This window comes from Caretta caretta, chromosome 9, assembly GCF_965140235.1.
Source record: "Caretta caretta isolate rCarCar2 chromosome 9, rCarCar1.hap1, whole genome shotgun sequence".
Classification (NCBI taxonomy): Eukaryota; Metazoa; Chordata; order Testudines; family Cheloniidae; genus Caretta; species Caretta caretta.
This window is the reverse complement of record NC_134214.1, coordinates 31,255,009-31,279,006: the sequence shown is the minus strand read 5'-3', so window position 1 is coordinate 31,279,006 and position 23,998 is coordinate 31,255,009. Positions and strand designations below refer to the sequence as shown.

General features: G+C 41.1%; 1 long non-coding RNA gene across 1 annotated transcript in view; it reads left to right on the top strand.

Moving 5' to 3' along the window:
• The window catches only part of LOC125643112 (uncharacterized), a 61,558-nt gene extending 38,490 nt beyond the window's left edge, over positions 1–23,068 (top strand). Inside the window, exons 2-3 of the long non-coding RNA XR_007358604.2 lie at positions 20,899–21,846; positions 22,420–23,068. This is a non-coding gene — a long non-coding RNA (uncharacterized LOC125643112). The remainder of the gene's footprint in view (positions 1–20,898; positions 21,847–22,419) is intronic.
• The last annotated feature ends 930 nt before the right edge of the window (positions 23,069–23,998 follow it).

Genomic DNA, 23,998 nt, shown 5'->3' with positions numbered 1-23,998 from the left:
GTACCTCAGGTTTTGGGTGAGCAACCTAAGGTATCCTAAAGGGACCTGATTTTCAGAAAGTGCTGAACAACCACCATAAGAAAATCAGGTTCCTTTTATGCTGTCCTATGTTGAGCACATAAAATTATTAGAATTTTTAAATTAGTTGCCATAATTTCTGTTCTTTTGAACAACTTGTTATTTTAACCTACAAATTGCATTGACAGGGCAACATTTTGCTGACAGTTACATAAGATTGCAATAGTTGTTGCTGTTACTGCTTATCATTTGTTTAGTGCTGACCATGTACTTGAATCTGTCTTAATACTTGTGTACTGAACTATCTCTGCCCTGAAGAACTTACATGACACATCCCTTGGGCCAAACTCCAATTCCTTTATTCACCTTGAGTATCGCCTCACTCCACAAGCAGGCCACTGACATTAATGGGAGCACATGTGGAATAAGAGTATTGGAATCTGGCCCATATAAAGCAGGATACACACAGACATCCAAAGGAGGGGGTTAACTTGAAAGATGAATTTGGTCTGGAACAGATGCAGAGAAGGGCTAAGAGGATGATCAGAGGACTAAGGAGCCTATCTAGGAGAGGAAAGTAAAAGGCCTTTAATTATTTAGTCTGGAAAAATGAAAGTTGAGAGGGGATATTATTGCTGTCTATAAATACGTGCATAGGGGTGAGCACCAGAGAGGATGAAGAGCTATTTAAGCTAAAGGACAAAGCTGGCACAAGAACAAATGGGTAAACACTGGCCATGATTACATTTAGGTTGATAATTAGATGAAGATAAAAATCATCAGAGGAGTGAGATTATGGAGCAGCCTTCCAATAGGAGTTATGATGGGGTTATATGGTAAGTGACCAGACTCAATGACCCAGAAAGTCCTTTCCATCCTCATGTCTTATGTTCCTATCTTAGGGATGCTGTTGCAAATGAAAGTCGAATTTGAACCAAATACTGTATTTGTCCTGTATTTTTAGATCTGAAATGGGTCACTGTCCAGACAAAATTACATAGAAATCTTTGCACTAAGGACTAGTTGAGTTTGGCAATATTGTATGCCAGCAACATTATGTCACATGGCAATCTCATGTTCTGACATGATGACTGTGGCATCACAACACTATAATATTTCACATCTGCCTAAAAGAGACCATTTTCCAGGAAACCATCCTCTATGTGCTGGTGGCAGCAGAAGGCCAGCTACATAGAGAGGTGTCCAGTCACAATGGGACTGTGACCACATTTAAATGGCCATGCGGATGAAGAGTGGTAAAGAAGAATAGATGGAGTGCATTTCAGGGAAGGACAAAGGCATGGGATAGGGAGAACAGTTACCCAAAGAAGACTGATAGGGCAGGGATGACGGCTGGGTTGGGAGTAGGAGGTGGATTGTAGTATGAAGATTGTGACACCAGAGACAAAGAGAAGCGTACGGAGGAAGAAGTGGAGATAAGAGGAGGATTTATGAGTGTATGAAGAGGTTGAAGAATTACTAATAGTGAGGTGGTTGGAGAGGAGAAAAAGACAGAGATTTTGGATGGAAAAAAGGATATGTGGGGACCAAAGGATAGATGATATAGGAATGGGGAAGGTGAGGCTAAAAACATAGGTGAGGAATACAGGATTCAGAAAATGATTGTGAGAAGCATGGGTGGGCAGCAATTGAAAGTTGTGGTGGCCATGTAATAGGACAGGGAGTTACTAGGAAAGGCTGAGGATTAATACAGACTTTCAAACAATGCACGGTGACAGATTTAGATGTTGAAATGGTAAAATGGCAAATCAATCAATTGCTTGCAATGGGATCACTGAAGCACGTGAAACTGTGAGATGATGAATATTGTGATTGAGGGGGCAGTATTGCAGGCTCCTGTAACTTTGCAACTAACAAAGGCACCACAGAATGATATTTCTATTTTGGGCTTTGAATGGCAAAATCTGTATGGCAGCTGTAGCCTATATGTAAAAGAAAACTGTCATTGCCTACATATATTTTAGCTGCAAAAAATTTGGAGACTTTTTTATTTTATTTTAAGCATCCTACATGATGACAGAGGGTGAAAAAGAACAGGTGTCCTGTGTAATGTTGAATTTTTTAAGCTCTTTTCCATAGCTGTTTCTTTGGTTATCTGTTCTGATAAGTTCAAGTAATTAATAGGCAGTTGTATGATTCAGACACTGCTGCTAAATAGCTGTGGGGTTTTGCTTTGAAATATTTGCTCCTTGCTATATCTTTCATGGCCAGGCATGAGCATGAGGTTTCTAAACAAACTGCTGATTATCATTATTGTTTTCAGTGGTCTGATTTCTGGTAGCTGGCACCAAAGGCTTATATTTAGGGCTGTTCCATTCCAGAATCTCTCTGGACTGTTGGCTACCACTGGCAGGAGATGCCAGTTATTGAAATCAGTTACTCTGAACACTAGCCAAGCTTTGTTTTTGTTTAGGTTTTTTTCAGATTTAGATCCTTCATGGCTGAATAGGCATCTGAATAATAGGAGACCAAAACAACTCATTTAGTCTTGTGTATATTGGCCCCACACAAGCTGTTATTTCTTATTTCCTCACAAGAAATCACATAAATACATCAAGTAAAACGAAAGTTCTACCTATAACAGAACTTCAAGGCTGAGTTAGATTTCTAAGACCTAACTGAGGTGGAAGTGGCTTCACATAAACTGAAGTGTTTGGTCTTTAACTATAGGAAGTAGGCAGCAGTCACATCTTAGCATTTGGAAACAGGTAACTGCTGAAGAAGCATGGTTAGTGTAATTGCAATGGACTACAAGGGAGACTAACTCTTTTAGAAACTACACTGAGGAGGAATCAATCATACCTAAATCTGTCAAAGTTAACTATCACCGCATGTGTTGTGAACACTTGTAACTATTTCCAGACCAAAAATTATTCAATTAGGCAGCAAATTAATTTGAAGAAATACCTTTTGAGAAAATTGTAATGCTTGCAGAAGATTTGAGAACAGAAAAAAAGGGAAATTAATTGAATAGATGATTTGTTATTAAGTGCTCACCCAGTTATGAGTAAGATGGTGTCATTTTACATTGCTTCCCTCCCATTAAAATAGTTACAAATGTATAATTTTGTAGCTTATAGAAACAGAAGGCCAGATTCAGCCATTCATATCCACCTTCATTAGCACCTTCCTCTTTGAGCTGACTCATTGAAATTATTAGGACTATTTAATGAAGGAATGTTTTGTTGTAGTTGAATAGCAGTGGTAAACTTGGCCCATTGAAATTTGAAATGGAAAAAGGCCATTAGATACACTTTCACAGCCATACCATGTTTGTATCAGTTCATGCTAGGAAAAGAACGTTCAGAGGTGAGATTGATTTTAAGTTTGTTTTGAGGTCGTGGTCTGTTGCAAATTTAGATCTGATGCCTAAAGTAATGCTGTCTGTAAAAGGATCATTGACATTTACAGCTGGCTAACAGTTTTAGCAATGAGAAATTATGCAGGCTCAATCTTTTCACTCTGCCTTTGGTGATTAGCATAAAATTTCCATTTCCACAATGCATTGTATTGTGGTTGTGCCTCAGAAAACAATTGTTCAGCCACTACTAATGAACTCTTATATTTAATAATTCATCAAAACTGCGTACATTTGAACTCAACTAGAATGGAAAGAATACAGAATACCACCCACTTTTCCAATTTGCTTTATTTTGAGTATGAGAATCTTTCATGATGCTAATCTGCTTTGCGTAATGTAGCCTTGGCAAGTGGAATGTGTGCACAAAATATGTAGCACAAAGAGTGTGCTGTTTTCTTGTATTTCCGGTAAAGGCTAAGCTGCTAAACTGTCATCCCTTTGGCAGAAACTTGGTGAGAATTGGTCAACCTTCCATTAATTTCTTCACAGGTTCCGGCTACTTTTCAGTGGACCATGCTGCTTGGCCCTCTACATGTATCTGAGTTTGCTTTGCAGTTTCTATTACGCACACAACCTCCTAGTATGTTAATACAATATGAAGGTTAGGGATGAGAGTTTCAAAAATGCTCAGTGTTGGCCTAACTCTGCTTCCACTGAAGCCAGTGGAGTTTTACCATTAATCTCAGTGAGGAGCAAAGTTAGGCTAGTGCTTCGTGCTTCTGAAATCCCCCCCACCCCATGTTTATATGGGGGAGAGGGGGAAGCATGGTTCTCACAGGGACAGCAGCTCCTTGCCATTGCACATAGAGGGACAGATTCTGATTTCCCACCATGGCAACTTTGTGCTGTGCTGGGGGCACAAGAGGATTGTAAAGTTGTCTTACCCAGCTAGCTGAGGATTCCCTGGGTTTGGAGGAATCCCTGACTAGCAGAGAAATGAAAATCAATTGGGAAAATGTAAAGCTTCCTAAGTGGGGATGCTCTGAATGAGATGCTCAAACTGTAGTTTGCTGTACTTGGGTTCACGTGAACTCTTGAATCTCAAAGCACTATTTAAACAAAAAGGCTTGCTCTTTTTCTTAGCACAGCTTTGATTTTTGTGTATGTGGTAATTCTATACAATAGTCTATTGACAAACAAATAAACATTCCCTCTTTCCCCCCAGGATGGTGTGAATTATAGTTGTTCCTAACTAATTGTGTTTTCAAGTTCGAATGCAATCTATGATGAGAAAAACCTTTTAATTAGATTTCCAACCTAACAGGCCAAATCCCTCTTCTCATAGTCTAAAATACTTATCTTTATCGACTTAAGCAATGCAAAACAGAGACAAATAGCAACATTTCATTAACAATCCATTTACTTCAACTGCAACTTCAAATTGAATTGACATTATTCATTACTGCTATCATTTCCCTCAAGACTATAATATAGGCTTAAACCAGGGAGCATGCTGTGATCTGTACCTTTATCTGAAGATTAATTTATTCAGTTACTGTGTGTTATGAGAAACTCAGGCAGCGCCAAGCAGGAAACGAAATGGGCCCCTCCTCCTACGCTTCACTTCCCTAGTTTTCATTTGAAAGTGTTGAGATGGAAAACAGTAGCTAAAATGCAGTAAAGTTGCTGTCTTAATTCACAGTTAGTGAGGGACATTAGAGCACCCTGTGCAGATAGAGCAGAGACACCAGCTGGCTAGTGGGTTGTCCCCGTCTGTATCTGGCCCAGGATGGGCAAGCTAATGATCCAACCAGCAGATCAAATTCAGTGATGAATCCTGGTCATCTGCCACCTGAAGCACTTTGCACATATACTAAGAAGAAGTGGGTTGGGATTCTTGAGAGTTATGGTAACTCCCCTTCCCATCAGTGGTCACTGACATGACCTGCACACTGCCTGATCCCTCTCAGAGGGTATCCTTGTACTCTTTAGCACATGGGGAGAATGCCATTTGCTTACTCTGCCCTAAGGCTACCCAAATCCCTAAAATAACGGGTCATTGGGCTTTCCTCAAGATCTGTTTCCTGGTATTCTAGTATCATTAATTGCAATTAACATACTGTACAGGTAGAACCAAGTAGTTTAAATTTGTTAGCTACCTATTGCCTTGCACTGATAAGTCAGTGAAGTTGTTGCTATGCCTTGAATTTACCAAGGCAGCTCGATTATAATGAACTCAGTCTCATGTCACTTAGGGAGACCCAGTATCTGTGAACAATGTGACAGACAACAGAGACCAACTTTTGATATGAGAAGAAGACTTCAGAGGCCGAAGAAATGTTGAAAGTAAATAAATGGGGCTTATATTTTATTAACTCTGTTAAAAAATTGCAATATTTGATATGCACATAAAACCATTCAAAGTCCTTTTTCCCCCTGTGGGTTTCTGGACAATAGTATGATCATGAATGCAGTGGATGCACCCTCATGGTACTATAGGTGTATCAGTAACAGGCTAATAAATCATTTGAAAGCAGTTCTCTTCCGTCAGCTGTAACCTTGGGGCAAAGTGACTTGATAAATCTAATGCTGAGTTAAAAAGCATCAAACTACAGATTCAAAACAGTCCCAACCCCAAATCCAATAGTGCATATGATTTACAAATAATGTGTCTGTACTTACCTTAGTACAGTCACAGTGGTACAGTGATCTCCAGTTACTGAGGTGGAACAGAGACTGGATTTGTCCTAGTGAATCAGACTGTTGGTTCATCAGCTCCAGCACCCCGTCTCTGTCATTGGCCAATACCCAATGGTCCGGAGCAAGGTGAAACCTTCCATAATTCACCTTCCTTAGCCAATTATGATTAAGGGGAGGGGAATGCCTCCTGGCCGATGCAATGTTATATGTGTGTTTTGCAGCATGAGATTTGTTTAAACTTATTTACATAACTACAAATGTTATGTTTGTTTGTTAAAATATCCAGTCCTTTCTAATACCACATACAGTCAGATCCATCTTGGGGCTGTGAATTCCGAGCTGACTACATGCTGTGTGAAGAAAGTTTGTTTGTTTGTTTTAGTGGGGCCAAATCCTGAAGTCATTACTTAGATCCAGATTGTTTCCAATCTCTTCATGGATGCACAGGCAAGAATGGGAGAATGCAGTGAGACCCCGTCCTTTGTGCCCTGATTGCTGTCTTTGTCCTCCCCTGCTGAAAAGTGTTGCTCCTCACTAGTGTACCCATGGGTGCTAGCTACCCTAGAAAAGGCAGAGCTAGCTGACCAAGGAGGGGTGTGCACGCTGTGCTATTTTAAGGGTATATCTCTGGGTGCACTTCTCCTGTGTATCTTAGGGGTCTAAGAAGCTCTGCACTATCCCAAACTGGGAATGATGCCTAATCAGCATGACAGAGCCCTCTCAGTACTTAGTCAGGCATAATTTTTATTTAAGTCAATAGCCAAATCCCAAAGTGATTTTTTTGGCTAAATGCTGATCTCAGTTATTCTCATGTAAATCCACTATAATCCCATTGTTCTTAAATGGTGTTGGTCTAGATTTACAACAGCATAACAGAAATCAGATTTGCACCACATTAGGCCGTTGGCTTAGTAACAACTAAGTAAGGGGCTTTGAGTCTGGCCTTTTGTTTCTAAATTTACCTGCAACTAATTTTAGAGTGATCTTGGTGAAAATAGGATTTTGGAAAATGTATAGTATAGATCACAGGTAGGGACAAAAGTGATGGGGAATGAGAGGCCCAGGTGATGCTCATCCCTAATCTGAAGATAAAATCTAATCACAAAAGAACTGCATCATACTTTGTCCATTACAATCACTTTAGTCACGGCATGTTACCAGACACCTGAGTACTTTGTGTTCAGGCTTGGGCATGATCTCCTAGTTCATAAACTTCTGGGGTTCTTGCTCTGCTTAGGCAGCAATGTTAGAAGGTGACGAACACTAAAATTGAGGATGGCCCATCTCTGGTTCACAAAATCAACAGGCAGCTTTTTAAATGTAAGTCAAGGATTTCTAGAAATACCTGCTCATTTCGGTGGCTCCAGAACCAGTGTAGTGAGGAAATAAAGCAATTCTTGCTATGACTCTTCTATCCCCTCTTTGACTCAGTATAAGATGTAACCACCTGTATGCGATCTGAGTCAAGATACAGAAATCTATGGGTGACAGGATAATAGCTAAATAGAGAGATTTTTACTTTTCCACTGTTTGGGTGTAGGGTGAAATCAATCATTAAATGTTCAAAGATAACTGAAAGGAAAACGTAATGGCTGAGAGGCAAAGTTGGCTATTGAGGATGAATTCAAAACCTTATGATGAGCTGTAAATTAATCGTGAGTGCAAGCTCGCATGTGATATTGCATGTTTTGGAATGCTGAGAGAGGTTAGCCATTGTTTCCTTGGAAACAATGATGGCCAGAAATGTTTAAGCCACATTAGCTTGCAATAATAACACTATTGTATATTGTTATCTTGGGGTGGTAGTTAGGGTTGCCATGTTACCTTGATCTTGGAAGGTTAGGACCAGGATAGTGTCTCTTTCAGAATTCTGCTTGGTGCAAAATTTATAAGTCCTGTTTCTAGAGACTCTGACTTGGACCTCTTAATTGTACTTTAACTGCTATTAATTCCATATGAATTATAAACTAATGGTTGAGCTTCTTGCAATCTGTGTGAGACCTTAATGCCAGGACATCCAAGAGGTCTCTGTGAGCTGTGACCTTCGCAGCTCCTGAACACCCAGGGTGTTCCATACTGTGTTTGATATGAGTATGATGATAATGTTAGTACATGCCTCCTGTCTAGTGAACCCCTCACTGTAGATCAAGAGGAATTCTTCAGTGTTGAAATAAGCTGTCTTCACTTGATTTCACTAGGTCTGTTAAATGGCGTATATTGTAAATTATGTAACAAAGATGGACTTGTTTTTAACTAGAGGTTTACTTTGATCCTGGGATTTTTTATATGGTTTTTATTTTAATATCACCTTCTACATTAGCTGCATATAGTCACAGAGAAACTATCTAGGCACTGAGATCTAAAACCTTCAAATTATATGGCAATTAATCTTTGAATTACTTGGTGACTTCAATTATGGTTACTAAACTATGTCCATAATTGCTTCATTATATGCAAATAAGTATTTGTAGGGTAATTATGGAATGTAACATGTGCCAGGTAAATATGCGGGAAAGAACCACATGCACAGGTTTGGATGAACAGATAACATAGCTTCACAGGACAGAGACAGCCTGGGACTGCTTACATTTACACTTGGAGGTGCGAGGGTCAGTACTGAGTCCAAAGATTTAATTATTTCTCTCCCAAATAGTCATCAGACTGGTGACAGAGAGGTCACTCAGGCCAGGGGCTACTGGGTTTTATTATTCAGCAATGAGAAAGTTTAGCCTTGGCTGGCACATTATCTAAGGATCAGCACAAGATGAGAGCCTTAACATTTAATGGCAATGGTTTAAAGTTGTACTACTTTCAATTTGTATCCCTGTCATCATCATGGGAATGAATTCATGTTTTGCAATTCCCCATTCTCATTACAGACATTGTCCCGAGAATGAGGTAACATAATGAATGCCACTTATCTGCTGGGAAGCATTACCATTTGTTCTGTAATGAGATTCCTTGGCAGTTCCAATTCGGGCCCCCCCAACCCAAACTGGAGCTTCGGTGATAGTAAAAATCTGTAATAATACACTGGCATTTTATGGAGAAGAACGGTAGCATCAATGGCAGCTTCAAAGAGGGAATATTTAAAAGCACAAATTTATGAGGCTTATCAATTCTCATTTAAAAAAATGCAAAATAGGAATGCTGCAATTTCCCCAGCATCTCAATGCAAACTGAAGAATTATAGGGCTACAGTCAATCAAGGATCTATGCTGGCTTCCACTTGTATAATCCCATGTGGTGGCACCCACTAGCAGAAAACCTGTCAGGGGAAACTTGAGGCAGCGCATAATGGCCTCAACCTCCCCTTCTCTCAACTGAGTAATGTCCGTATAGCCCCCAAAATGGGGAGCAATGTCCAGGGTGGAGACACAGCCAGTGTAGCCCCTTCAGGGACTTCCATTGATGGGGCTGCTGTGGATTTTAAAGGTCCCCATGTGGTGGTAGCCCCTTAAGAAAACAGGGGACTATAATATTCCTTGCCCTCCTCCCATCAAGGTGAGTACTTCTTGTGTAAGGGACTAGGTGGGGATGGGAAGATGTGAATTACACCTCTCTCTGCCAGGTTTGATGAATTTGGCTGTAACCTGAAGGTCTACTTAAAAGTTGCTGTACCCTCTAAACTTCTGTGGAGAAGTTTCAGGAGATGGGATTTGTAACAGAATACACTTTGTGACAAAGTAATTTGTAAAAGTTCATGGAATCTACGTTATTCTCTTCTATTGATTGTATTGTAGCCAGCCAGCATATATTTATAGGGTACCTGGTTTTGTGCTAAGGATTCAGGGCAGTTGAGCCCATCAACCTGCTATTCCACTTGGTGCTTTAACTGTCAAAGATTGCAGAAATGCTGGACAGCTTTTAATGTTGAAGCTTTAAATGTCTTTTGTGCCTGTCCTAACACAGAAAGAAAATTACAATCAGAACACTTTTCAGACCTGGCATTGAGTTTCCTGCTTGGAGAAGCACTTATCTAGTAACAGCAAATTATTTCTTTATTTTTTCACCACCATATACTCTTTTGAAATGTAAATTAGGAACATGGATGTCTCAGAGCTCAGAAGAGCTCTGATGATTTGTTTGTTATGATGTACCTCTCCTGCTATGCTATACCTGAAGTCATACAATGTGACTGCATGGCACAATTCAGCAGTATCAAACAAGGAGACCTATTTCAGGTATTAAGCTACAGTGATGTGTTGTTGCAGAGCACAGAAATACCACTTCTTTGGCATACCTGTAACACATACAGTAATTAGTGGTTTCTCTTGTCTTTGCTTTTATGTTATAAATTAATTAACAAGTCAATGATCCCAGCTGTTACAACAAATGAAGAATGATGGGCCCCTGGGTAAGAAGTCCAGTTTCTCCAAAAGGAGTCCTAAAAATAAACATGCAGTGGAAGAACCCAGCACTTTACCAACATATGGGGTAAAACAAAGGGAACATGAAGGATAGGAAACCATTGTTCTGGCACCCAAAATTCTAGATATTATTGGATCTGAATGCAATCATATTGCATGAACCAGATACTACCATCATTAATGCACTTTTTAACATGCAGATATCACATTTCTCTGGTGTTATTGTGTGGCAAAGAAACTGCTGATAATCCCAGCAACAACTACTATCATACAACTTTTGGATATCTTTTTACAAATGCAGGTGAGCAAATAACTAAAAGTGTCAGGAACAAATAAAAGGTTTTTATGGGTGTCATACTTTGTTCACTATTGGGACACCAGGACTGGATGTCTGATTGGAGAGGACTTCCACTTGTAAACAGGCTGATGACATTAGGGACAGAAATGTCAATCTGTGATGCCACACCGGGGCCTGCAAATGCTGTAAATCTCTCTCTACTTACCTACCTACATTTGCAGTGCCTCTACATGGTAGGGTAATGCATGCTACAGGAATGTGATTTGTAAAGCGCACTAATGTGTTGCACATTAAATGGCCTGTGTAGACCCTGCTGATGAACAATAGAAGTTTTCTAGTCTTCTTTGACATAGTATATGCATGACTGAAGTGTGATAAGACATGGTATATTAAAGCCAACTTTGGAACTTTTAGTGCATACCAGCAGTTTTTACATGGACCAATTAATGTGCAACTCATTAATACACTTTAGAAATCACACTGCCGTAGCGCACATTACCCTACTGTGTAGACAGGCCCCCAATATGCTATCTAAGTTCTGGAAAAATGAATTATGAAAAACAGCAGGAACTATATAGAAGGGATACTTTTCCGTTCTAATCTTTTTGCTCTATCATTCTACTTCAGGGCACACTGCAGAGTTTCTGCTGTTCTGGTTCTCTGAGGAATGCTTTTTTAAAGTATTGAGTCTTTGTTGTACAAGACGGGGAGGGAAGGACTGTTCCTGGTCTACTTTGGGAGAGTGTTCTAAAGCCAGGGGCTTCCTACTGATAAACTCTAGAACCACCTCCATCAAGTTTAAACCTGGACCCTGTTAGTCGTAGTGTGTGGGATGAGGAGAGCTGCCATGGTGATAGGTCTTGGAAGTAGAGTGGTTCAGGGATTTTTCAGCAAACCATTTTCCTGTTGAAAAAGGTCAATTTGTCAACACCAAATCATTTTCCAAATGAAAAATTCCAGTTTCCTGGTTCAAAACAAATTTTTGTTTTGAAATTTTGTTGTACCAATAAAATAAAAACCAGCAGGATCTTATTAAAGGGAAAAAGGCAAAATACCACATTTATTGTGAATACAGAAAGAATCATAGTAAGCAGTTAGTTACCACTATAACATTCCATTCAATCTCATATTTATTCACACATTCATTCATACACACACACACCCACACACACAGGTTCTGCAAGGTTGTTATCATAGTTAGCAGTTAGTTATAGCTATAACATTCCATTCAATCTCATATTTATTCACACACACACACACACACACACACACACACACACACACACACGTTCTGCAAGGTTGTTATCATAGTTACCAGCCTTAGAGTTGCTCATGCCAAGCCACTGGCCAGGTGGCCTGGACATGAGGAGGGAGCAGGGCCTTGTCAGATGCTCATCTGATGCTCCTGGAAGTTGGTTTGCAGAATCAGACCCCAAAGTTCTCACTTTTTAGAGTCTCTTTTTATAGGAATTTCTTCCTAGGCCAGTCTATGGGAATTGCTTCATCATGGTGTTGCTGAATCAATCAGCAGATGGCACATTCCTGACAGCTCCGTGCGGCTAGATGTTATCTTGTTCTTTGGTTCTCCCATTCTTGAGGCTGTTGGGTGGATTCCAGTCTGCCCTCCGGGGGGTCCTCTGGTTATTTCCACTTGACGCCTTCTTCAGCCGATGGACGCTGGATTCTTAGGCTGGCACCTCCCTGATCATTCAGTTATTATCCACACCAAGCATCCATCCACATACATCCTCTATCTCTATTTTAATCACAATTGTTAATACAACAAAAGGGTGGGGAGTCTCTGGGTGCTGTTTCTGTTGTTAGAGTATTGCTTTGAGTCTCTCTCTCTGTGAATTGCTTTGAGAACAGACTCTGTCTTAGAATGTACTAACACAATTAGCAGCTTGCAAGTTTCACACATAGAGGGAGAGAAACAGTACCAAAAACCAAGAGACCTCTTAATTAGTAATACCCTGGAATTTAAACTATGGGGAATCAAACTCATTTGTGATTTTAATACAGAACTTCTTTAATATGATCCAACAATTTGATATAGTTATAGTTTTAAAAAAAAGTCAAGTGAAGTGAAGCATTTAGAAATTATCAAAACAAAATGTTTTGAATTGACCCAAACTGAAACTGTTTGTCACTGCGCAAAAATTTCCAGTATTTTGACTTTTGTCCCAATTTGGGACGGGAAATTTTTTCAAAACTATTTCTCGCCCACCTCTATTCAGAAAAAGAGGTGCTCCTTGAGATAGCATGACTGTATCTCTTTAAGAGCTTTAGAGATCAATATCAGAACTGCAAAGTGGATCAGATCGTGGAGCACTGGCAATAACGCACTCTTGTGAGCTTACCTGCTGAAGAGATAAGCCACTACATTAAGCACCAGCTATTGCTTCTTAGTGATTTTTTTAGACTCAGGTAGAGGGAATTACAATGGCGAAGCCTGAAGATGGCAAAGGTATGAACTACTGTGGCCAGCTCTACATCTGAAAAAATGAAGTCTTCTTGCTAGCCATGGAAGAAGGCACTTTTGGTGACTTTAGTGTCTAAATAATGAGTCCCACAGGAGCCCTGGCTGTTCACTGTATTAACTACCAGGATCAAATGCCCTCAAATGAGGGTGAAGTGGTGGCACTCACTATTTCATTGAAGTCTTTCTCTCTTTCATCTAACATCAGTCAGTCAACCAAGGCTCACCTCAAGGACTGTTGTTCTTTTTTCAGGTTCCAATTTCCTATGTGCTCTGAGATATCACATGGAAAGTGCTGTGTATCAATGGTGTGTTACTAGCATGGCAGCACATGTCATCTCAGAGTACTTCCTAACTCTGTGCATATTGTAGGAAAGAGGTGACACAACGGAGTCTTGTGGGGCTTTTTGTGTTGGAGTATTTAGGCACGAATAGCTTCCCCCATCACAACTCTTTGGGACTTGGTGGAAAGAATGAGTGTGAACTACTTTCACAATTTTGTTCATCCCTGCCAGTGTATGTGCTGTGTTGATTTCACTGGGCTTTGAATCAGGACCAAATTGCTTAGCACCAGTAAATAGCCCTGCAACGGAGCTACACCATACAACTATATAAGCATATGTACTCTAATTTACAGGGTCTGCTGAAATGCAATATGTTGGCTTAGTCGTGGTATTATACTTCTACTATATATATATTAATCAAAAAACTGACACTACAGTGCTTTCTTTCCAGGTGAGTTGATCCATTTGTTTCATCCTCATCAGTTCTTTGTTTTCTGGTCAATTTTTTTTAATTAACTGCAGCTGAAATGTTAATTACAAACACTGTTAAATTGCAAGCAACTCAGAGCTCTGTCACTTGCATCTGCAATGAAGTGGAAAAAATTTAGTTTCCTAAACCCCTCCACATAAAAAAGGAATAGTTATCTTTCTAGCACTTTTCAGTTAAATACCAAGGACTGCATGGAAGAAATAGCGGTGAAAGTTTCTTCATGAGCAGATACAACTAAGACTGTGCTAAACTAGTATGGTAAAATACTATTCCTTACCGGAATCTGCCCTCCCAATTAGCAGTCACTATGGCAGTATCTGGCAGTGAGAGAGCTAATGCACTGTGTCATGATTATTGCACTCCTCTGAACATAAATTGAACAGGGAATGGCTAGTAATTAGCTCAAGCCAAATAGGCTCTACACTTGTCTTCTTTTGTTATTAAAGTCCAAGCGGATAATGAAGGAAGCTCCAGCAATTATCACAAAACCCAGCAAGAGGTCTAACTCTGATTAAAAAAACTTCTTTTGCCCATGTCTGTTTTTTCTAATGGAAATTTGGCTTAAGAAAAAAATAGAGAATGATTAGATAATTTCACATTAATAGGCAATAATTGTTTTAGAAAAAGAACTATTTTAAGAAGCATTTATCCTAATGATAAAGAATAATTAATACAATAATTATGTACAGATACACACAGATGAGTAATGTAGCTATTCCAAACTCATGTCAATGAAACCTTTCATAACACCCTACACCACCTTGTATTTTGTTTATGCCACATTTTAGAGAAAAGTTACTTTAGTTTTTGTCTTTTAAATTTTACAATTGTTATTAGTACTAATATCTTTTGTGTTCCTCCACAATTAGAGCCATGGTGCCTTAGTTACAACCAGAAGCCTCAGAAATTTGTACTGGTAAATATTTAAAATTTCTAAAAATCTTATCTTTACCCTTGTTCACATTCCTCCTCCTGGAAAGCCTAGAATGTCACTAGCCTGTATGCAGCTATACAGGACTTAATAAGTAAATAAATATAAATGTTTCAAACCTATTAAAATTATATGCTATGACTTTTCCATGCATACATAACAATGTCACAGTTGTAAAATCAAATATCTCATAATCCAGTGAATGCCCTTATAATCTGAGAAAAGTGATTCTTTCTGATGCTATAAAGCATCTGATGGGTCATGAGACAGATACGACTTCAAACCTGCACTTGGTCCAGGACTGAATGTCACCTGTCCTGCCTCTCAGATTAGAATAATTTTAATAATTAACCTGCATGAGGGTTGAAGTATGACAAACAAAGCAACTTCTTGCAATATCTTTGGGAGATAATATTGTATTAAGTGTACAAATAGTCTATGTATCATTGTGGGATAGACTGTAAGCACTCCATGGGGATAAGGTTACCACAGCTCCCCCAGGAAGTGAAAACAGTAGGGGATGATTCCAGCAAATCACTCAGGTTATTGTAACACCTCCAAAGAGGTACCCCTTCCTCCCCCCATGGAGGAGGGTCACAGATTCTGGTTTAATTGGGATTCTCCAGAGATCAACGGACAAAGAAAGAACTTTGGGCTAAATAGCCCAAATTTAAACTGACTCAGGGTCTTTGTTCTGGTTCCTGATCTAAAGATTGACGTGAACTTGTAACCACAGGGAAAACCCACTTGTAGGTATGAAGGACTGACATCTAACAGGGCCCTATGTTGAATTTGGAGGGAAACTCTGGTAAGCTTGTTAGTTTGTTTTATGGTTTTATATACATTCTCTGTAATGTTTTTACTTTAAGAATAAATGTGCATGCTTAGAAGGAAGTGTGGGGTAACTTGTCACTGCTGGAAATTCACTGGTCAGGGCCTATGGAGAGAAAGTAAAGCATAGATGCTGGCCTTTTGGGCAAATTGGCTTGCTGAGGATATCACAGTGTTGATCAGGTAGATATGTACTCTGAAAACATCAGTCAGAAGTGAGTGAGGTGCAGGTCTCCACCCGAGAGGTGATGGCTGTGAGCTAGAAACTTTTAAGTGGGTGTTGTAGAAAGACAGTGGAGGAGGAAATATACAGATGCAGATATGCTGGAACTGTGACATGGAGTTCCACAGATTGATGTATATAAAGCACATATGTGCAGGGTATAAATGTGGTTATATTTTAAACTAGCAGAAAAAGCAAACGTTAACATGAGTAAACAAGACGATGATCTGACTGATTTGGGTTTCAAAACTTACACAACGCCATCCCAAGCTATGTGGGCTTGGGGCCAAGCAGAAGCACCTGGAGGCAAATCCTGAGAAACCTGCCTTCTTCCCCTGGGTGTTCTAGGATTCCCAGTGGCAGGAGTGGCATGGGTAAGGGATGGGAGGCAAAGATCCAGCTGGGTTTCTTCCAGCCCACTTCTCGCACTGGGATCCAAGAGCTGGAATGGGGCTTCTCCTTCATTCAGAGCACAAGAGGTGACGTATTTAAGCCTTATATAGTTCAGATTTAAAAGATAAACCACTACCATCACCCAGGAAGTGTAAAATCCTCCATCAGTCAATGGATCAGTAGTATAAGCTCTTCAAACAAACAAACTCACTTTTAAGAGGAGCCAGTAGGAGCAAAAAGATCCTGGCAGGTTTTGTCATGCTGGTAAATATGCAGTAAAGGGGACTGCCTGGTTTAAGGATTCAGTACTGGGATAATCGAACCTTTCATCTACAACTTGCTGGTTCAGATTTGGTCAGGCTCAGTGGTGACAAAAAATTATGGCAATCAAAGGTCTCTCTGGGTTTCTGCAGAATTAGTTGGAATGGATCACTTGATGATTACCTGTACTGTTCATTCCCTCTGGGGCACCTGGTATTAGCCACAGTTGGAAGACAGGATACTGGGCTAGATGGAGTTTGGGTTTGCCCCAGTATGGCTGTTCTTATGTTCTTATCCAGTTCCTAGCGGACATAAAAACCACCTCTAGAACTGATACCTGTGGACATCTTAGGGCACATCTACATGGAAGCTGTGGGTTTAGTTTGCAGTTTGTGGAGACATAACCATGCTAGTTCTACTCTAGCTGACTTGCTAACAGCACTGTAAATCCAGAGTAACTTTACTGACTTCATTAGCTCTGTACTCCAGAGTTACACCAGTATAACTGAGAGCAGAAGGTGTCCCTTTGTTCTTAGAACTGCAGTGCAAAGGAAATATAAGCCTTAACATTTATATGTGCATTTATATAGACATTAATTAACCCTCCAACCCCACCCCCAATGGACGTAGGTGGTACAATGGTGGAACACATTGATAGAGGTCATGATTTCTCCAGGAACAGTGGCAGACCCAGGAGAAGAACCATACCTCTCATTCTTCAAACCTGCCAATGTGTGAAGGAAGCAACTGAAATGTGTGACAGATGACTGAAATGGGGAACACCATATGCTTTGTTGCACCTCACTCCATAATTGACATTATAATGGTTTTTAACTATAAAAACTGTTTTTAAATAAATGAGTTGTAAAAAGAAAATTGTCAAAACACAAATGGTACTTCATGCAACCACAGGTATTCCCTGTACCGGTCAGTCCCCAGCTTTGCATCCAAGACCTTCACATTTCTAACTTAAAGAACAGGAGTATTTGTGGCACCTTAGAGACTAACACATTTATTAGAGCATAAGCTTTCGTGGGCTACAGCCCACTTCATGGGATGCATAGAATGGAACATATAGTAAGAAGTTATATATATACGTACAGATAAGTTGGAAGTTGCCATACAAACTGTGAGAGGCTAATTAATTGAGATGAGCTGTTATCAGCAGGAGAAAAAAACGTTTGTAGTGATGATCAAGATGGCCCATTTAGACAGTTGACAAGAATATGTGAGGATAGTTAACTTAGAGAAATAGATTCAAAATGTGTAATGACCCAGCCACTCCCAGTCTCTATTCAAACCTAAGTTAATGGTATCTAGTTTGCATATTAATTCAAGCTCAGCAGTTTTTCATGGGAGTCTGTTTTTGAAGCTTTTCTGTTGCAAAATTGCCACCCTTAAATCTTTTACTGAGTGGCCAGAGAGGTTGAAGTGTTCTGCCGGTTTTTGAATGTTATGATTCCTGATGTCAGATTTGTGTCCATTTATTCTTTTGCATAGAGACTGTCCAGTTTGGCAAATGTACATGGCAGAGGGGCAATGGTGGCATATGATGGCATATATCACATTGGTAGATGTGCAAGTGAATGAGCCCCTGATGGCGTGGCTAATGTCACATATTGAATCTATTTCCCTAAGTTAAGTATCCTCACACCTTCTTGTCAACTGTCTAAATGGGCCATCTTGATTATCACTAAAAAGTTTTTTCTCCTGCTGATAATAGCTCATCTTAATTAATTAGCCTCTCGCAGTTTGTATGGCAACTTCCAACTTATGTGTATGTATATATATCTTCTTACTATATGTTCCATTCTATGCATCCGATGAAGTGGACTGTAGCCCACGAAAGCTTATGCTCTAATAAATTTGTTAATCTCTAAGGTGCCACAAGTACTCGGATACAGACTAACACGGCTGCTACTCTGAAACCATTCCTAACTTAGACATCTACCACTTGAGCTAAAGAAGTAAAGGTTAGCCCCTCTGTGGGCCAGCAAGCAGAGGAGGACATGACATACACTTTGCCAATGAGTCACCCAGCTATTTGCTAGATGGTAGTGGTAGGTTGGGGATTGGGATTCCTGAGTTCTGTTCTTGGCTCTGGAAGGAGTATGGAGTACTGGTTAGAGCAGTGGTTAGCAATAGGTTAGTCAAGTACCTTGGTTCTATTTCCAGTTATACCAGAAGTCACCTTGTACAATCACTCATTTGTAAAATTGGGTGATAGATATTACCTCTGTCTTCGGCTGTGAGACCATGCTTCATAATAAAGGTTTTAATGTGCACAGAAACATAAACACCAGGTAGTGGAAGAGGTAAGCTCCAGTCTCATGGCCTTGTGGCTCTCAGCCCAGCACAACTTTGCCTAAGGCAAAGGGTATCATGAGGCTGTTTCTCTCATCCATGGACCATTGCCTTGCTAGTGTGACTGCAGGAAAGGAAGCATTCCACAAAATCTAGGATGCTTGAAAAGTCTGACTAAAACTAAGATCTTAAAATGTGTACCTACTCTAGTACAGCATGCTTCTTCTCAGTGAGAGTGTTATAACAGTTATCAGACCATTTTACAAAAAGTAACATAACAAGATGGACAGTACCCATAGGACATGTAGAATACAGCACAACAATTTTACCTGTCTTGGTTATCTGGTGACCTTTACACTGTATCATGAATATTTTCCTTTGTTTTGCTGCAGCCTGAATTAATTGAAAGTATAAATAATATATCTCCATATCTGAACATGCTGTAACCTTTTTCAGTCATTTACAATTAAAAATAGATTGAATCAAACTGAAATAAATTGACTGCTTTTGGAATTTTACAGTTTATGAGGAAACATTTCTGTGTTCAGCATTTGACAGTTGCTTTATACAAAAGCACAGGCCAGATATTCTTCCTTTTTCTACTCCTTACCCATTGTCTGTTTTAATCAAGCTTATAGCAAGTAGCATTCCATTACTGTTGTCTTGGAAGCTAGTTGTTGGCCTTCTCAGAAAGATTTTATTAGTCCTTGGAATGGCTTGAGCATTGGATACAAGGAGGAATATTGGCATTCCAGTTGGTAAAACTTTCAAATCTAATTGCCAGGATTATTTATTTTGTCCTGCTCAGGCAGTTGGAAAGGTTCACACCAATTCTAATCCAACTAAAGTGGTGATAGATTCTGATTAAATTAGTATCATTTTTGGATTGATATATATTTTCCCTGGGCGGGGAAATAATTTGATTTGTTTTATAATGAACAGGACATTATGAAAATAAACAAACCAACTAGCAACTCTGGAAAGTCAAATATTTAGAAATTGAGGAGCATTTAAGGGGTTTGCCAGTATTGTTTCTTATTTTAGCTACAAGTCCAAAAAGTGTCAGCAGATAGGGCAGATTTTTAGGCAGAGTAACTGATAACTAGAGTGGCTGTTCAGTGGATGGCTTGAGCTTTAGCATAAATCCAAGGGAGATTAGACAGAAAAACAATATACCTTGCGCCAAATGAAGCTTGGATCCTAGTGAGGCAGCCAGTATGGCTAATATCCACTGGAATGGATATTCTGGCTATGTGTTATAGCACTCCCATTTGCAATGTACAAATTAACATTGTGGCACCATGTCCATTAGGCAGCCTATTTTCCAGGCACTTACAACTCAATCATAAAATTTGGCTCCAGTCTGAAATTTGGCACCAGACTGAACCCTGAAGTAATGTTTTCCTTTTCTGATTAGATAGGAGTCCAAACAATTACATGGGAGTCATTTTAACTTTTGTTTATGGCTATCTCATGATTAGTTTTAATGTAGAGACTGACAAGGCCGGATTCTCAGCCAGAGTAAATTCATGTAGCTCCATGGACTTTAATGGAGCTATACCAGCCCTGGCCCTTGGAGACTGGAAAACAACGCATTATTCAAAAATTGTAGGAGTGGCTGCAATTCCCCAGATAAGGCCCTGAAACTGCAAAGTGATGCAATAGAATAGGGGGCACAGGGATGCATAGTAGTGCAGCTATTAATGGGATAGGGACCCTAGTGATGTGAAAGGGCAGAAGGGGAGCATTTGCATGTGTACGCCACAACTGTTCCATTATAGAGTTGCACCTTAAAAAGATGGTTAAACTGTCTTTAAAAATACCTGTGAGATATCACAATGCCAAAGTATGCTTAACCTTGATGTGAAGCAAACTTGCAAATTTACTGTAATTCAAAGGTGAAGGTTGATATTATTTCATCCTGTTGTTCTCAACTGAGTATGATTACAGGTTGCAGTGATAGAGCTAACTTTGTATTTCTTCGCTTTTGTCAGTTTGTGTCTCAGCCTTGGTCTACACTAGGAGTTGAGGTTGAATTTAGCAGCGTTAAATCGATTTAAGCCTGCATCCGTCCACACGACGAAGCCCCTTTTTCAACTTAAAGGGCTCTTAAAATCAATTTCCTTACTCCACCCCCGACAAGAGGATTAGCGCTGAAATCGGCCTTGCCGGATCAAATTTGGGGTACTGTGGACACAATTCGACGGTATTGGCCTCCGGGAGCTATCCCAGAGTGCTCCATTGTGACTGCTGTGGACAGCACTCTCCACTCAGATGCACTGGCCAGGTAGACAGGAAAAGGCCCGCGAACTTTTGAATTTCAATTTCCTGCTTGGCCAGCTTGGCAAGCTGGAGGCGACCATGCAGAGCTCATCAGTAGAGGTGACCATGATGGAGTCCCAGAATCGCAAAAGAGATCCAGCATGGACCGAACGGGAGGTATGGGATCTGATCGCTGTATGGGGAGAGGAATCAGTGCTATCAGAACTCCGTTCCGGTTTTTGAAATGCCAAAACATTTGTCAAAATCTCCCAGGGCATGAAGGACAGAGGCCATAACAGGGACCCGAAGCAGAGCCACGTGAAACTTAAGGAGCTGAGGCAAGCCTACCAGAAAACCAGAGAGGCAAACGGCCACTCCGGGTCAGAGCCCCAAACATGCCGCTTCTATGATGAGCTGCATGCCATTTTAGGGGGGGTTCAGCCACCACTGCCTCGCCGTGTTGTTTGACTCCTTCAATGGAGATGGAGGCAACAGAGAAGCAGGTTTTGGGGACAAGGAAGATGATGATGATGAGGTTGTAGATAGCTCACAGCAAACAAGCGGAGAAACCAGTTTTCCCGACAGCCAGGAACTGTTTCTCACCCTGGACCTGGAGCCAGTACCCCCCGAACCCACCCAAGGCTGCCTCCCGGACCTGCCAGGTGGAGAAAGGACCTCTGGTGCGTGTACCTTTTAAAATACTATACATGGTTTAAAAGCAAGCATGTTTAATGATTAATTTGCCCTGGCATTCGCAGCTCTCCTGGATGTACTCCCAAAGCCTTTGCAAAAGGTTTCTGGGGAGGGCAGCCTTATTCCATCCACCATAGTAGGACACTTTACCACTCCAGGCCAGTAGCACGTAGTCGGGAATCATTGTAGAACAAAGCATTGCTGGCGTTCAAACAATATCCATTCTTTATCTCTCTGTGTTATCCTCAGGAGAGTGATATCATTCATGGTCACCTGGTTGAAATAGGGTGCTTTTCTTAAGGGGACATTCAGAGGTGCCCGTTCCTGCTGGGTTGTTTGCCTGTAGCTGAACAGAAAAGTTCACCACTGTTAGCCACGGGGATGGGGGGATGGTGGAGGGGCTAGCCACGCGGTGGGGGGAGGCAAAATGCGACCTTGGAACGAAAGCATATGTGCTATGTATGTAATGTTAACAGCAAGGTTTACCGTGAAAGAGTGTACTCATTGTTCTATAAAATGTGTCTTTTTAAATACCACTGTCCCTTTTTTTTCTCCACCAGCTGTATGTGTTTCAAGGACAACAGGATCTTCTCCTTCCCAGAGGCTAGCGAAGATTAGAAGGCAAAAAAAAAACGCACTTGCGATGAAATGTTCTCTGAGCTCTTGCTGTCCTCCCACACTGACAGAGCACAGACGAATGCATGGAGGCAGACAATGTCAGAGTGCTGGAAAGCACAAAATGACCGGGAGGAGAGAGGTGGCGGGCTGAAGAGAGTAAGTGGTGGGCTGAAGAGAGGGCTGAAGCTGAAAGGTGGCAGCAGCATGATGAGAGGAGGCAGGATTCAATGCTGAGGCTGCTGGAGGATCAAACCAATATGCTCCAGCATATGGCTGAGCTGCAGGAAAGGCAGCTGGAGCGCAGACCGCCACTAAAGCCCCTGTGTAACCAACCGCCCTCTTCCCCAAGTTCCATAGCCTCCTCACCCAGATGCCAAGAACACGGTGGGGGGGCCTCTGGCCACCCAGCCACTCCACCCCAGGGGATTGCCCAAGCAACAGAAGGCTGGCATTCAATAAGTTTTAAAGTTTTAAACTTTTAAAGTGCTGTGTGGCCCTGTCCTCCCCTCCTCCACCAACCCTCCTGGTACTTCTCTCCTCCACCACCCCTCCTGGGCTACCTTGGTAGTTATCCCCCTGTTTGTGTGATGAATGAATAAAGAATGCATGAATGTGAAGCAACAATGACTTTATTGACTCTGCAAGCGGTGATCGAAGGGAGAAGGGGAGGGTGGTTAGCTTACAGGGAAGTAGAGTGAACCAAGGGGCAGGGGGTTTCATCAAGGAGAAACAAACAGAATTTTCACACTGTAGCCTGGCCAGTCATGAAACTGGTTTTCAAAGCTTCTCTGATGCACACCACGCCCTCCTGTGCTCTTCTAACCGCCCTGGTGTCAGGCTGTGCGTAACCAGCAGCCAGGCGATTTGCCTCAACCTCCCACCCCACCAGAAACGTCTCCCCCTTACTCTCACAGATACTGTGGAGCGCACAGCAAGCAGTAATAACAGTGGGAATATTGGTTTCGCTGAGGTCTAACTGAGTTAGTAAACTGCGCCAGCGTGCTTTTAAACATCCAAATGCACATTCTACCACCATTCTGCACTTGCTTAGCCTGTAGTTGAACTGCTCCTGACTACTGTCCAGGCTGCCTGTGTATGGCTTCATGAGCCATGGCATAAAGGGGAGGCTGGGTCCCCAAGGATAACTATAAGCATTTCAACATCCCCAACGGTTATTTTCTGGTCTGAGAATAAAGTCCCTTCCTGCAGCTTTTGAAACAGACTGGAGTTCCTGAAGATGCGAGCGTCATGTACCTTTCCCGGCCATCCCACATTGATGTTGGTGAAACGTCCCTTGTGATCCACCAGTGCTTGCAGCACTATTGAAAAGTACCCCTTGCGGTTTATGTACTCACCAGCATGGTGCTCCCATGCCAAGATAGGGATATGGGTTCCATCTATGGCCCCACCACAGTTAGGGAATCCCATTGCAGCAAAGCCATCCACTATGACCTGCACATTTTCCAGGGTCACTACTTTGATATCAGCAGATCTTTGATTGCATTGGCTACTTGCATCACA